At 39.6% G+C, this 16,094-nt stretch overlaps 1 long non-coding RNA gene across 1 annotated transcript; it reads left to right on the top strand.

Annotated features, from left to right (window-relative positions):
• Positions 1 to 389: 389 nt before the first annotated feature.
• Positions 390 to 8,439, top strand: LOC119891101. The gene is made up of 4 exons (XR_005442398.1): positions 390 to 751; positions 2,784 to 2,859; positions 6,289 to 6,349; positions 6,455 to 8,439. It is a non-coding gene; the product is annotated as an uncharacterized LOC119891101 (long non-coding RNA).
• Positions 8,440 to 16,094: the final 7,655 nt, after the last annotated feature.

Genomic DNA, 16,094 nt, shown 5'->3' with positions numbered 1-16,094 from the left:
TTATTTAAAGGCCTTATGTTCCACGAACACAACCTCCACCCCCATATGGGACTGTCATAATTAAAACAAAAAATACATTCATGGAAGCCCCACTTTCAAAAACATATTTCAAATTAGCTTGGAAATTTTGGGCTCAAGGCATAACTCTTGACATTGCAGGGGTTTTTGTATCTGATTTGTATGCAGCTGCACTCCCACTCCCCTAATGTCATACTAGAACTATGGAATTAAAGTATTTTGTAGCTAGAAATTCCCTGAGGCTGGTCTCTCGGAACAGCTTTCAGGCAACGCCGCTGCTCTCTTTTGTGTGTCTCAGTCTATTGATGCTAATGAGATGGTAATCTGAATGAGGGTCAGCTGTGCTAAATGCCACTCACAGACATCAATCACGTCCCTTGAGAAACTGGCAGGCACAGTGCCACATTTTCAAAACTCTATTCCTTTCCAAATTGAATTCCCTCAACCGTTTAGGAGTCCATCAAATGACATAGGGCAGTGTTCATAAATTTGGAGTTTGCTCTGTTTTCTTTGCAATCTGAGTGTTTGAAGTAATGACTATAATCCAGAGAAGCTGTTGTGTTACAAATGGACAAGGCAAGCTGCAGTACGGCCTGTAGTCATGGAGAAAGCTCTCTATCCATGATGATAAACTTTCCCTGACACAGAGAACCAATACCCAAGGATACAAGAGGAGGTATCCACCACTGATGTCACCCAAGATTGATCCTTTCTCGCAGTTGAGTCGACAGTGGTAGGTAATTACACTGCAAGCAGCAACATGGCATCCATTCCCTACAAGCAACCAGGAACAATGCAACTGGCAGTTCAATTAGGGGGAGCTCTGTTTATTAGCTACAAGTTTGGGCTGTTAATTATCAGTGGCAGAGCAATGCCACTGATGCTGCCCTTGTCCTCTTGTGTTTTATGAATTATGAACAGTGAATAGTGAAAATATGTGGGGTGCTTAAAGGACCATGTTGGCACAAAGAGATGCAAAAAATAACAGTTTGTCCAAACAGGAAAAACAACAGCTGTGGTCATTTGCTCAAATGGTTAAAATGTTGCTTGTGTGTTACTGGCGAGTGATCTCTGGCGGTCACGCAATTAATCACCTGTCTCAGAAGCAAAGGCAGAAAGTAGTGTGACACTGTTATCCTGCTGCAGAAACGCTTCTCTCCACAATGTTGACACCAGAGATTGCGAATTAGGTCCCAATGTTGATATATTTTAGCCACAAAAGCAATGTTACCAAAGACATAACTTACCCAGGCCTTAACCACAGAAGCAGCAGTGTAGAGAAACCTATATGAATCATTTTTGGATCAGATATGTGTTTCATTTTGGTTGGCATTGACAATAAAAAATTTTCTTGCACTTTTAAATTAAAGTTATTTTTGTGGTCAAGATTAAGACTGGGAGCATTAAAAAATTCATTTGAAAGTACTACACGCAGTTATCATTTTTCCATGTGAGACATTATTTTTTTTGCCTCTCTGAGCCTTTTACTCACTTCAGTCTTAATCTGTAATCAGGATGTTTTGGTGAACAACTTTCCTGTTGCCTCTCAAAATACTGACTGGCTTTTGGAGGAGATTAGAGTTCAGTGTGCAAGATGTGCCAATTGACAATGTCCATGGATTTGGCAAAGATGTGCATTACATGATGTTCTTTGTCAGTGCTGCATACACAGAGCCATGATTTAAACCATGGCTGTGTTTGTAGAGAGCAGCTTGTGAAAGCCTGATAAATCCTATAAGTATCTGATCACATCTAAATCCAGAGCAATCTATTGCTAGTCCTAGCAAGGATCAAAGCAAAATACGTGGGCATCCTGGAACCCCCTTGAAACAGCAAAGAGTATGCAGTAACATACACCACACATTGTCTGGATACCATTTTAAATGTGGACAGTGATGCATTTAAATGTATTTTGGCTGGATATTTGAATGGACATGAGCGGGAGATTAAGTGGCAGGCTTACGGAGTGTTAAGTTTTGAGATGGTGACACAGCTGGGTGTTTCTTGCTACAGTGAGTTCCTGAACTACTGTGTCTGAGCCGCTATTTCATAGCTGAAATGTCCCAAAGCAAAAGAGCATCAAGCAACTGCCTCAGCCAGAGAACTGAGAGTTGCTGCAAAGACTTAAACATCAAGGCTTCAGATCCTTTTCTCCCCGCCTTTAAGAGAATTTCAAATAAGAGAATTGGTTTGTCAAAGTTACGAGAGAAAGAAAAAGACTCCAAAGGAATCCGCATAAGTCTTTGTATGTGGACTCCAGTGCAAAGAACAAACATACACAAAAGAATCCACCAACAGCAGACGCTGTTTTTATGGTATACTTTGGGCAATGCCTAATTCTCAAGAGGCAACAGAGAAAGAGAGATAAAATGTGAGGCATGATCCTGAAAACATGCCAAGAAGCAGGGCCCATTAAGCATAACTCAACCAGTGTCCTGTCTTAGCTTAGCTCTTAGCACTTGATTTTGTGTTACCATTTCTCCACTGCTAATGTCCTCCACAGATCAAGTGATCAAGGCATTTTTGGTTTTTTTTGCACACATAAGCACTAAAATCTGTCTTCCCCATAGGAGGTCAGACACTTTTTATCTGGTGCCCTTTAAAGTACATATACTCAGTGTCCATTAATCTCAACCTACAGCAGTGCGATGTCAAACGTTATGCAACTGCTGCCTTGTCACAACCATGAGGCCTGAGGAGGACTGGTATCCTTCACATTGGCTGTGACTTTGCACATGATTGATTGCATGTCTGTTTCTTGACAGCCAATATTCTGCAGGAGTGCAAGGCAGGATTGGTGTCCCCCCTCATGGATGTTCACCATTGACTGCTGAAGCATAGGTAGGAGGCAGAGGGGTTTGTATTTTAACCTTCAGAAAGCTGAATTATTGTTAAATCGCCCCATGTAGATTAGCACAGCGCTGCTCTATAGTTATAATTTGCAAACATGTATTCCACAGTGACTTCCTTTGACTGCATACATTATCTATGCATAGCTAGAATAAGAGTGAAAATACAGCACAAATATGGACAGTAAATTAAGATATTAAAATAAATTATTTTATCGCTGCAATTAGGAGACAAATGGGAGTTTGATTTTCAGAACATGGGGCCCAGGAGACAACAGCTGTTGAAGCATATGTCAGAAAAGAATACCTTTTGAAGTGTGATTTTGAGGACAGCATGTGTATTGAGTTCTTAGTATTGTCAACACACTTGTTAATCCCTGAATCAAACCAGCCCCTTTGCAACTTATCAACCCTTTGTTAGCAAATACTCCTGATCTTATTTACCTTTATTAGTTTTCTCAACTGTGGAAGCTGGAGTCGGATTCTTTTAGCACAAGCGCTGAATGAAAAGTAACTCCTTCTGTACAGTTAGTACAGTTAGTTTGTGAAAATCTACCTAATACATGCGTATTAACACCAGTACAGTGAAAGAGCAACTATTTGTTTTGACTGCTTGCAAATACATTGTGTATTATGTACTTACTATTATATTCTAAAAAAGGGGAGTGTATATTCTATTATGGTACCTGTAAAAAGCACTTCACTCTTTTTTCTTAAACAAATCTTTGCCATCCAGACTAGAGTCATAGAGTGTACTGTAGGTTGTCTGCTTTATTTATAGGATTTTGAAATGGAGCCATAGAATTAATTAATGCACACAGAAGGATTCACAAATGTATCTCGGGATTTATAAAATGTATTATAAAATATATTATGGGAGAGATAGATATATATATATATACACACACACACACACACACACACACACACACACACATATCTACTCACAAGTCAACCTCAGCATGGAGTCTGGTAGCTGCTCTCCACAGGTAAGTAATTATTCTCCTGTCGTACATGTTTGAGTTATGAAGTTGCTAAGGTAGTGATGTGGCATTTGACACTAGTGTTAGCTAACACAACAACCAGGATCATCCACTAGCTAGCTAGCTAACTAACTTAGCTCGAATTCAGCCACTTGCAGCCACGGCCACTAGTGGTGCGTTTTTTAGATTGCAAGCAGGTGTGTGCTTGTGCGCGTGCTTGAACTCATGAGCAGAATCCGACACACAGACAGACTCACTGGGAGACGGCTTCACACAACATGCTGGAAACTCAGGTAAACTCCCACTGCAACATTAAAGTAACATGTTTGTCAGCTTTAGGTTGAACATTTAGTTAGTTGAACATTTAGTTGACATGATACGTCGGCGTTAGCTCGTCTTCCAGCTTTTCAATAACTAGACCTATTTTTGTAACTTTCACAGGAGGCCCAGCAATGTCAGCATAGCTGAATTTATTGGATGATAACGAAACTGTGTGAGCTGGACTGAATATTATAAATGAGACTGTTGCACACTTTTCAGTTAGACTGCACTAAGTAACATTACTATAGTGAATGAATCTTCCACTGTGTTGTTGTCCTGCTCTGTTATGTTGCATTACTGTATATTATGTGGGTCACGTAAGTTACTGAGACGGGTGAGGAAGCTCTGTACCTGAGTATCGGTAAAGCAACAAAAAATCTATATTGTCAAAGCAAAGAGCGGCAGATCCATGCAAATGCAGCTGGCTGCGCCTGCCTTGCATCCTGTTATATAACTCGCAGTGTTGTGCAAGTTACTTCCAAAATGTAATACATTATAAATGACTAGTTACTGTCTTTTGAGAGCACTCATGGAGTACTCTCAAACGGCAAGGATTACTCATGGATTTGTTTTTCTGGTGCCAAAATGTTTCTTGGTATTGGTGAATTATAAAAAAACAAACAAAACACCAATCAATTTTGGGTTGAAATGCGTTGTAACATGCGTTACTGAGATTGTAACAGGTATAATATTACTGCTTTTTTTTTTTTTAGTAATGCATTATATTACCGCCTTACAGCTGCGGACAACAAGAAGCTAATAATTTTGGAGCAACAACACCAAAGCTCAGATCAATTATGTATGATCATATCTTGAAATCCTTGAGATTTTTAAAAAAAAAGATGATATATGGCAGGCAATCAGCACAGAGCTGGGTGAAATACCTGGTAGCTAATATGGAAAGTGTTTTACGCTATATGTGCTTAACGAGCTATCTGGCTAGCGATTCACCTTGTGTAACCAACATCACCATAGCAACCTATTGTTATATTTTGTTTGGCCATCCTGCCACTCCTTTGGACTGTTGGCTGATTAAAAAAAGGTTTCAGGGCCACAACGCTTTACAATACAGTGAGTAGATATAATTAAAGGGGCAAAAGAAAGAAGCAGACAGGAACAATGAAGTTACAATTCACTGAAGAGAAGAATAAAGCATTGAATTAGCTCACAGATCCAACACAAATCTTATTAAAATGTGTCAAATACTGTAATATTAATACCAGATTGCTATTGATTTTTTTTGGGCTTGACAAAAGCCTTTGCAATAAACCAACAAAACAATAAAACAACATATTGGACACTTTCTTTTCATCAAAGACTATTTGACAATCTACAAAGAAAATTCTCAAATCTCGCAGTGTAATCACGGAGTCATTTGTATTGATTAACCACCTAACAAGATATATTATTTGTCAACCTATGCTATGGAGCAGAAAAATTCCCATTTTACTTCACTGATTAATACACTTTAATATAGCAATTGTAAAGTGTGAAGTACTTTTATTACATCAAAGAAATGGATGAGAAGTTTACATCCACACCACTTCCCCTTCTCTTTGAAATATTTTTCTATCAACACTTCCTCTGCAGTAGGGGGCAGAAGAGACGAAGTTGTTAGCACTCCTCACAACACAACAACTCTTTCCCTGATATCTAGCCCTTCCCCAAGAGATTACAGACACAAGCGGTGGGTGGGAAGCTTTGGCATGCTGCATTCCCACTTTCTCCCTCTCCCCCCTCTTCATCTACTGACTCTCTCCTCCTGCATTCTTATTTTCTTTCCATCTCTCTCCTACATCAACTCCCCAGGGTACCAGCTTTGCTGGGGGGACATGTCTCTAAGTTCCTGCACAGGCCCTGCAGCAGTTAATTGCAGCGAGAAGATATATTATGTGCAGAGCTGCCAAAGGGACAGTGATCGCACTAACAAGCAGGAGGGTGGTGGAGTTGAGGTTGAGGAAACAGTGGCAGTGGTGGGCATCCTCTTGTGACTACAGAGCCTTTTTTTAAAACACCTTTTCAAAAACAAAAACAGGCCTTTGATGGGTATTTCTGAACATTCAGACAGACAGTGAGACAGAGGTGGTCTAATACTGCTCTTAATTTTCCTTATAAAGTTTACAGAGTGCTGCATCGGAAGAAAAGCATCTGCTCCTGTAAAGACGCCTCTGCATAAAGGTGCACCGTTCCTCTTAAGAGCTTTCCATTGCAAACACTTTTTAAATTTTTTTTTTAAATCTATGCAACTTATCTCCCTGTCTGTCTCTTCATCTCCCTTTCTAGCTTCCTCCCTCCCTCACAGAGATACAGAGCTTTCTCTCTCACGTGTTCCTGGCTCATGTTGGGTGGTGGAATGAACGCAGCGGCTGCTAACTCTGGCCCGATGCCACTCTGCTGCCAGGCTCTTGATCTTGCTCTTGCTGCCCTGCCCAGACAGGTGGTAGCCTGGGGGTGAAAGAGGGGCTGGGTTCACTGAGCTGTGTAGAAGACCTTTGGTTTGTCCTTTTGTTGACTGTGCAGACCCCTGTGCACAGGAGTGTTATCAGCTGGCTGTCGAAAACTCCCACCTACCTGCCAGAACCCCTGCCACCTCTCCACAACACTTCCCGGTGTTAATTAAAGAGGGATATGGCACAGGCGCCACAGCAAATACCATCCTCTCTGAGAGGGGTCCTATTCCCTTTGCTCTGGATCTATGATGTTAATCTATACGTTGATTTAGGACTGGTCTGCATTTTAATTCACACGGGGAGGTCTGCTACATAGATGACTTAATGAATATTAGAATATGATCAAAACACAAGGAGCACATTTGGATTTATACCTTTTCATTTATGAAGCTAAACAAACTTTTAATTGTATTTTAATGCAGTGATGCTTGTGCCGTATTTTGGGGTGCTAGTAGTCATTACAGATCACTAACCTTGAGTTTTTATGGTATTGATTTTAAGTGTTAGGGTTTCTCATAAGCATGCAAACATTCATGTGCTCATGCATGCATGATACAGCACCCTTAGCCCACACACAAACATGCACACATTCACACAGATTGAGAGCTCTGTGAAACCACCTATCAACCCATTATGCACATGGCAGAGTAAAGCGATCCACTATAAGTGCATTGATCCTCCAGGCCTCACTCAGTGTGATGAAGACCCGGGCCTAGTGATAACATTTCACAGCCAGACAAGCCACTACTACGATACAGCACATGGCTGAATGGACAGTAAGGAGCTGACTCACAGTGTTGGTAGGAAAAACAGCAGATCATGGACTGATTGAGCCGAATATCTTAAGGCAATTGAAGAGAACTTGAATAGGTCTATAAAGAAATCATACTAGCAATTCCACTGTTTCTCTAGGAGATGATTACAGGCTTGGCTGCATTGTGAAGTACATTAAGTCACACAAAATGGAAATCTCAGCATCTCTTGATATGTCTACCACTCACATTGAGGAACACACTCCGGATTCAAGGGGTGCAAGAGCGTGAGATTGAAAATGGTACGGATACTCATTGAAGGTGTCTGGAGGCAAGGCCCAAGTAAATCTGGATGATGTTTGCCTTTTATCAAAGTTGACTTTTTACTAATGCCACAGGGAGGTGGCTGCATCAAAATGCCTCTATTCTTAGGGGAAATGTGCAGTGAACTCGTCTGGCATCTCACCATAAGAAGCTATGCTGCCCTTTAAAGGAGCCACATTTATATAGTTTTTAAAAAACCCACGGCTAAGAAGATGTAAATAGCCAAGCACGACATAGTTGCTGTCACACTGCCCTTGGATGAAGAATATCTGTCTGGCAGACAGTGGCCCCTGGGTGAACCTGGCATTTGATGCAATTTGTCTGGTCCCAGGGCTGAATACACAGTAAAGGTTTATTCTTGGTCAGTGCTCCATTAGAGCGTCAGATTTGTATTCTTTGTTGTGTTGGTTTTATCTGTATAATAATGTACCTTCGTATTGAATGGTTTAATTTGGGTTTTAAGGCTTCTCAAGATGAATAAGAGTCTAAAAAAGCTTTCAATAATGTACTTCAATGTAATGTCTGTGGAGTGACAAGCACCATATAAACTACTGTAAAATGCCATCAGTGGTTTTATACATCACAGTGCAGAATCCATCTGCAGGGTATGTTGAACTTTACAGGGTGTTTTCTCCCATGCTGACAGCAACATGCAAAAGAAATCAGCTTGGACAGAATGAAGGCTTTCATACAAAAAAGGTTTCATTGAAAGATATTTTACATGATGTCACATGATATTTTATCACATTAATACATCAATCCTTATGCCTGTTGATTTACAGAAAAAAATAAATAAATAAAAATAAAAAAAATATATATAATATATTACAGCCAAACATAGCTGTGAGTGTAAATTTAACATCATAATCTTATTTGAATCATCTAATAATACTTTTTCCCTTTACCATTTTACTGTGACATTATTCCCCTGTGATCAAAGGTGCTTTGTCAGCAGTGTAGACAGCTGACACCAGGTCAGTGTGAATCAGAGTATGAAGGTAGCAATAATACATAACACATGTCTCAGTAGACATCACTCCTCCAAAGTTCCCGCACGCCAATTAGATTAAAGCTGTATATTACTTGTGGAAGGAGCACGGGGAGGAAATCAATACCACGTCTCCAAGCAGGAACCCTGAAACAACAGCCACTGTCAGTGTGAGACGTATGTCATGAGGGCCCAGTAAAGTGGGTTGCAGTGTCCATATGGGCTGTCCTGTCTCAGCCAATGTAGGTTTTTGAAGAAGCAATTACAGCAGGACTGTGGGGGAATATAATCATTTATGAGACCCTTTGCTTTTCAAGAGGACACTCAGAGTTACTGTATTGTAAGATTGGACACAATCTTCTGATATCTTTTTTTGAGCGACACCCTTTTACTAAAATTTATCAAAGGAAAATGTCTACATAAAGGGAATAATTAGACACTTTGGGAAATATGCCGATTAGCTGTCTTGCTGAGAGTTTGATAAGAAGATTGATACCACTCTCATATCTGTCCACTAAATGTGAAGCTACAGCTAGCAGCTGGTTAACTTAGCTTAGCATAAAGACTGCTAGCAAAAGCTGCCTGCCAGCACCTCTGAAGTTCACTAATGAACTTTTTATCCCTACAGAAATGGTCATTTGTGATTTCAGGGGGGATTATGTGCTGGAAACTCCTAGAAGTCACTGTGTCTGACCAAGAAATAACTAATTAAGCATATAAGATATAACATGTTAATTAGTGATCTTAAGAGGTGCCGGTATAGGTAGGATATTGTTATGTTAAGGCTAGCTATTTTTCCCCTGTTTACAGTCTTTATGCTAAGTTAAGTTAACCAGCTTCTGGATGTAGCTTTATATTTGGCAGACATGTATGAAAGTGGTATCTGATCATCTCAGCTAAATCTCAGGCAAGAAAGTGAATAAAGACATTTCCTAAATATTCCTTTAGTTTAGAAAAGAATTAAGTGAGTATATTCAGTATTGTGCAACACAAATGCAATGTAGCATAAAGGGGAAACTGGGGAGCAATGGAGACCATTGATAATGGGTTCTGAATACAACAACATCATAATTTAAACTGTATTTTTTGTGGATACATGGCTACATTCAGGATAAACAATGTAAATATCTGATTAATAAAGACCTAATGTTATGCAAGATTAATAACACTAACTAAATGCAATTATTCACCCTTCCTTTGCAGGCTTTGGAGCATGCAACACATAATCAACTACAAGGTCAATGGAGAGCTCAGGTCAGGATACAACGCAGGCATAATAGGTCTTTTATACACAAAGATTAATCAGAAACAAAGATGTGGTGACACTGCTTTATGAGTGTGTCTGCACTCAAGGAGCTCTGCTGAAACACATCTGTAATCCTAAAAGGTCGACCACAGTTTAAGGAATCTTTCACCGCTGCTCATAAATTATCCTGAGCACTGCGATGGTCTGAGCCAAAGGGGTGGCTCTAGGAACCTTTTTAAATGTATTATGCACAATGAAACAGGTAGGGGCCATCATTAAAAACAGAGCTAGCCAACATGATTAGGTCTTGGGGTAAAAAAAAAAGAGAGATCAACATCAGTTGCAAAAGCTGAGCCATGATGCATTAAAGAAGGTGGTAGAATTAGATCAGCTCTAGATGAAGAGATGAACTGAGAAAAACACTAGAGCAATCATTCATCTAGGCACAGACAACCCTTTGTCATAGATGAGTTACAGGGGCCCTTTTTGACATGGAAAAGGTAAACAGTCTTTAAAGGAGGGTAGTAAAGTAAAATAAATTAGAGAAGCATGCTTACTTGATAGACTTCACTTTGCCTGTGTCATGGGGCTGCCCCATGCCCTCATTTAAGCCAGTGGTAGCATTGGTCTTAGCATGCTAAGCTAACCTTAGCTGAGCATTAGCATAGGACTTTTAGCATTAGCATAACTTTAGCATATGGGCTAGCATCAATGGACACATGGCTTGTCATTTCATGTCATTTCATTTCAGTTCATTTAAGTACTAGTCGGAAGAGTTGAAATCAGGGTTAGATAAATACAACACATACACAGTTCATTTCAAGTCATTTATTTTAGCTCATTGGATTTACCCAAGGTCATCCAAATGTTTTATTCACCTGTTCTCATCCTCAAGCAGGGATCTGGGCCTAAGTGGCAAACCAACACAGTCTCACTCCCTACTCGTCAAATGTCTGACGCATGGTCGAGGCCCTTTGTCGTCGCTTTTTAAAGACTTGGATAGCCCTTTTGCATCAATTATTGACGTTTAGGGATCCACAGTCAAGTTAGCAACGCTTAGCAACAATAAATATGCAATATCCGGTTACACTTTCAAGATAAAACGTAACGTTTCGATACATTGCCATGTTGAAACGCGGATAATTAAAGTCGTGAAACGTTGCAGTTTCGTTTAGGCACAGAAAGTACTTGGTTGGGTTTAGGCAACAAAACTACTTGGTTAAGGTTAGGAAAAGATCATGGTTTGGGTTAAAATAGCTATGTATGTCAATTAAGACTTAAGTTAACTAACGTTAATGTCAATTTACCTCACTCGCCTAAATAACACAAACCCTGTTCTCCTGCTTCAAGGTCCGGGTTCTGGCCCTCTATCCACCCCAATCACCTCCTTACTTCATCTTTTCTCTTAAATATTATACTTGCCTTTACCATCAAAAACTTACACAACAGGGCTTCCCTCAATACGTCGAACTATGACGTCAAAGGGATCCCTAGTGCGTCACAAACTGACGATTATGGCTCTTGACCAAGCGTCCATATGTAACGACTTGGGAGTGAGACCGGGTTGGGCAAACAGGAAGTGATGGAGTGTGTAGTCATTTATAGGGGGGAAGACCCCCTATAAATGGTCCAAGTGTGAGCCAGTACGGCGAGGTGTACTGGAGTACCTTAAGTTGCTGTTTTGAGAAGCTTTTTTTAGCATGTAACATTTCATTTCCTGTTTTATATTTGATATATTGTGTATTGATGTAGTCAGAAATGTTTTGGACTGTTGAGGTAACATAATGGTGTTTAATTGATTGTCAATTAACTTTGGTTTGTCTTGTAGGAGGGGCTTCTGGTATAAAGGAAGGAGACAGAGGCTCCTCTTGGGAGAACAGCTTTGGCCTGGAAGGGCACATGTGCTACAGCCCAATAGTCAGGGCCTGATATAGGTTTTTTTATATTAGGTTGTTTAATATCAGTTTGTTATGATACAGCACACCTGCACTTTCCACGTATCTGGTGGAAAAAGAAATTGAAGCACCAGGTGAAGAAGTCCATGTCCATGTCTCTTCTTTCCACCATGGGGCTAAACATTACAGCCTGTATAATGCATTATCAATAAGAGACAATTAGCATGCTAAAGATAAGAACAGGAAATTAGTGAGCAGACAAAGAAGTTGATAATAGAAGTATGTTATGGAGACAGTGGCGGTGAATATCAGATGTTGATGGATGTTTCAGAAGCTTTTGACAGTGAGACTACAGGATATTCCACCAATCATACAGATGCACCATACATGTGTATGATTGGTGGCATAAAATGGTCAAATTATCAATAAACATAGTTTAATAGGAGGAAATTAAACATTTCCCTCCCCTGTTTCCCAAAACTCATTACAAGTTAAGCCTTGTGGCATCCCTTACTTGAAAGTGAAAAACCTCAATTGTACAAGTGAAGAGACGTTTTAGCACTCAATTGGGTGAAATAAACTCCCTGGCTTTCATGATTGAATCCTCTTTTATTGGATTTTGCCTAAAGAACAAAAACAAATTCGAGCTAAAAAATGGGAGCCTGAGTCTTGTACTCTAGCTTAGTGTACCAGCTGTAGCTGCACCTAAACGACAGATTGAGGGTTATGCATGTGACAAACAAAGGAAAATACCAAAGGGAGAGACAGGTGGTTTGGTGCCTTATTCTTCAGGGTCTCCAGACAGCTTTGCAGGATCTGCCCTGGATAAACAAATGAGCACATTTACAGACTGATTCAGTTATGCCGCGCCTCAAAACAACATGTCAGGTCATTCCTGCTTGTAAAAACAATCACCCTCTTCAGTTCCAAGCAGAATTGCACAGTATACTCAGTATACATTCAGAGTTTATATAGTATACTTACTTGTATACAACATCCATTGAGAATGTCAATACATACTGTATGTACCATCTGGCTGCTACAGTTTCCTTCAGGGAAAAGCTTTCATCTCTTAAATGCACTGCTCTCCATCATCTGTCTGGGAGGTTTGGTTCGACATTGACAGCCGGACCATTGCACCACGTCAACTTGCCAAAACCTTCACGTGGCTGCCGCTGTAGCAATGTTTTTTTATTCTGTCTGGGGCAGACACAAACTTGGATACAGCCTCCAGACATCAGACTTCTTTTCAGCACCATGTGCTGTAAAATCAGCTACTTTCTATGCAATGAATCAACAGCACACAAGGACACAAGTCTGGTTGTGAAACAAAAAGCTAGTCAGCCATCCCACACGACAATGAAATAGATCGAAGGCACGGAGAAGAATGGTGCTCATAAAATAGTTGGTTTAATGAAACTTTAAGGATTGGGGCCTATCAGCATACCCTGGCCTGATTATCTTGAATGCACTGCATCTGTTGGGTACATTTCAATGCTCAAAACTCCAGTGTTGTTGAAAATTTATATGCAGAGAGGAACGGTTATAGTATTCCCAGCAGCATGTCTAAAGTCTGAAATTTATTTCAGATCCACCAGAACTTTAATGTGCTTCAATGGGATTACAAGTGATTTGCAGCCATGAAATATTTTAGTGTGGCACACTCAAACAGTTGAGGCTGTGTTAAAACAAATGTTCACAATTCTCTTGCCAGAAGGAAGACAGGGGTTTTGCATTTCAAAAGCAACTTTTGACATTATATATTTACAGGACATGTTGAGGACATGTTTGAAAACACACAGATTGGATTTCGTATAGACAGATGATCCTTACTGGAGTCAGATCTTTAAATCTGGATATTTACTGTCGTTTGAATGGAATCTGTCCATCCATTAAGGAAATCAAGAAATGTTGAGATTAAAATCAAACAAGTTAGTGATAATGGAGTATCGGTGATTGAATTAAGGAAACATTTGCTGACATGCTTATTTACTTTCATATCTTTAGAATGAATTTATTAGGTATAAAAAGAAAAAGGGTTTTGGCATCTGAAAGAGTTCCAAAAACACAATTTTGCATTTTTTATTGTCACAACAAGGTAACATTATTACTAAAACTTTTGAATAAAGATTAAGGGTGCAATGACTATTAAACATACTGACAATCTATTTTAAGAGTTTTCACATCAGTTGTGTAGTGTGCGATTCTTTTGAATCAGCATATACTGGATTTATAAGCTACAAGCCGTGAAGCTTACTTTTTGTCCATTGAAAGGTTGTCAGTCAGTCAGTAGGCCCTTCAAATCATCACACAAGAGTCCATAGATTTATTTTTTTCGTCCACATTTAGACACGTGGGGCTTCATTAGGTTCTGGCTAAATCTAGGATTCACAAAAATCTTAATTTGGATTGAACACATTGTGTATATAAATGCCCAAGTGTGTAATTTTACTGAACTCCACTGTCAGTATAACATTAGATGTACTTCATTTATTTGTTCATCATTCTGACCTCTTGAAGTGCAGTGTCATTTTCTGGAAGAAACTGTACTAAAATATCCATGAGATGGATAGTCATGGTCAAACCTAGCCTTTCAAGACCAGCCAGAAGCATCAATAATATATTATCAGTCATCAGTGTTGCATATTAGATGGAGGATTGGAGACAGGCTACACTACTAAGGTGATTACCATCTGTAACCCTTCCCAGCTCTTTAAATGGACCTTGAATGGAAATATGATTTTTCTTGGCAGGGCACAACACTGACGGGAAGGTTTGGGAGTCTTAAGAGTCCTCTGTTCTCCATCACTAAGCTGAAATCTTTAAAAGGTTTCACTTTAGTGATTTGGTATCTCAGAGAGTGGAAGCAGCCTCCTGTAACAATTTGTTAACAAGTAGTGCAGTCGAAAGTGATAGGAATCATTAGTTTGAACAACATATGACATTACATATTGAGGTATTCTGAGAGATTAAGAACATGTTCACGTCACTACAGAAATGTTTAGTTACCTTTATATTTTTTTCTGCTTAAAGTTTCAGTTTGTAAGATTTAGTGGCATCTAGTGGCGAGGGTTGTGAATTACAACTATCTATCCAGTCCATCACTTCCCCCTAACCTTTCAAAGAGGATAGGACAGCTACGGTGGCTGACACAGCAGAAAAGGTGTCTCTTCTGAGAGAGCAGAGGGTGGCCAGTCAAGAAATGACAAGAAATTAGGGTTCTTTAGGTATATTTATTAAGAAATTTACTTAATTATTCAGTAATTGTAAGTGTTATTGTGACTTGGCCACTGACAAACAACATGGAAAATGTAAGCCAAGAGAGTGAAACACTGTCACTGTTTCTGCACCACATTCCATTATAAATCACACATTAGATAAAGTTTATACAAACATTGACAAGGGAAACACATTCTCTCTGTGATTATGGACCCTCGCCAAAACTGCCTGCCAGCAATAATATCTGGCCCGCGGCCAGATTACGGTGCTTTGGTAGCAGAAAATAAAAATATATGAATACTTTGATAGCGGTGCTGAAATAGATCTCAGTCAGCAACAGTTACTCACATAATCACTTCCTCTTTAATGGTTTTGCCTACACAATAAAAGCACGAGAAGCTTGTTTACTGTAATGCAGTATTGGAGTTGAACTGAGCTTTTACTTTGAAAAATTCTGAACGACATTAAAAAAGTCTGTAGCCTGCTTGACACACCTCTGAAAGAGCCGTCAGAGAACGTGATTCCCCTAAATGTCCTCTGCCTGGAGGTACTTGGGAATTGCAAAAGCAAACACTGAAACAAAAACAGTGCTGCACATACCGTGATCTGAGAAACAGAATACATCTGTTGAAGAGAGAGAAAAAAAAAAAGTTTTCTTGAGGTGGGATTGTCTTGACAAATGAGCCCAGCACCTTACCAACTGAGCTAACTGAACAACAGGTTGCTGCAGGTCAATATTATGGCTTATATTCTCATCCATGAGCTAATGCTTGACAAGATATTGCTCCAATGCAAAACTTATTTCCAGACCCCAGCAGTATATTATTACTACTTCTTCTTCTTGTGACGTATTCAAAATAGTGATGAGCATCTGCACTGCCTGAATTCTACCAGAAGAACAAGAACATAGTGAGGAAACACGCTCTCATGTCCATGGAAAGGGGTGCCCGCGGTTATGTAGATATAAATGTCTCATTCTAAGGTAATAAAAACATTATGCTTTATTATGTAAGGTCTTTACACACCACTGAAAACATAGTTATGGATCT

The sequence above is a fragment of the Micropterus salmoides genome, unplaced genomic scaffold (genome assembly GCF_014851395.1).
Source record: "Micropterus salmoides isolate LMB-PRFRI ecotype aquatic unplaced genomic scaffold, ASM1485139v1 Ms_hic_scaffold_7, whole genome shotgun sequence".
Classification (NCBI taxonomy): domain Eukaryota; kingdom Metazoa; phylum Chordata; class Actinopteri; order Centrarchiformes; family Centrarchidae; genus Micropterus; species Micropterus salmoides.
The sequence above is the reverse complement of the archived record's forward strand: the minus strand, read 5'-3'. Positions and strand labels throughout refer to the sequence as shown.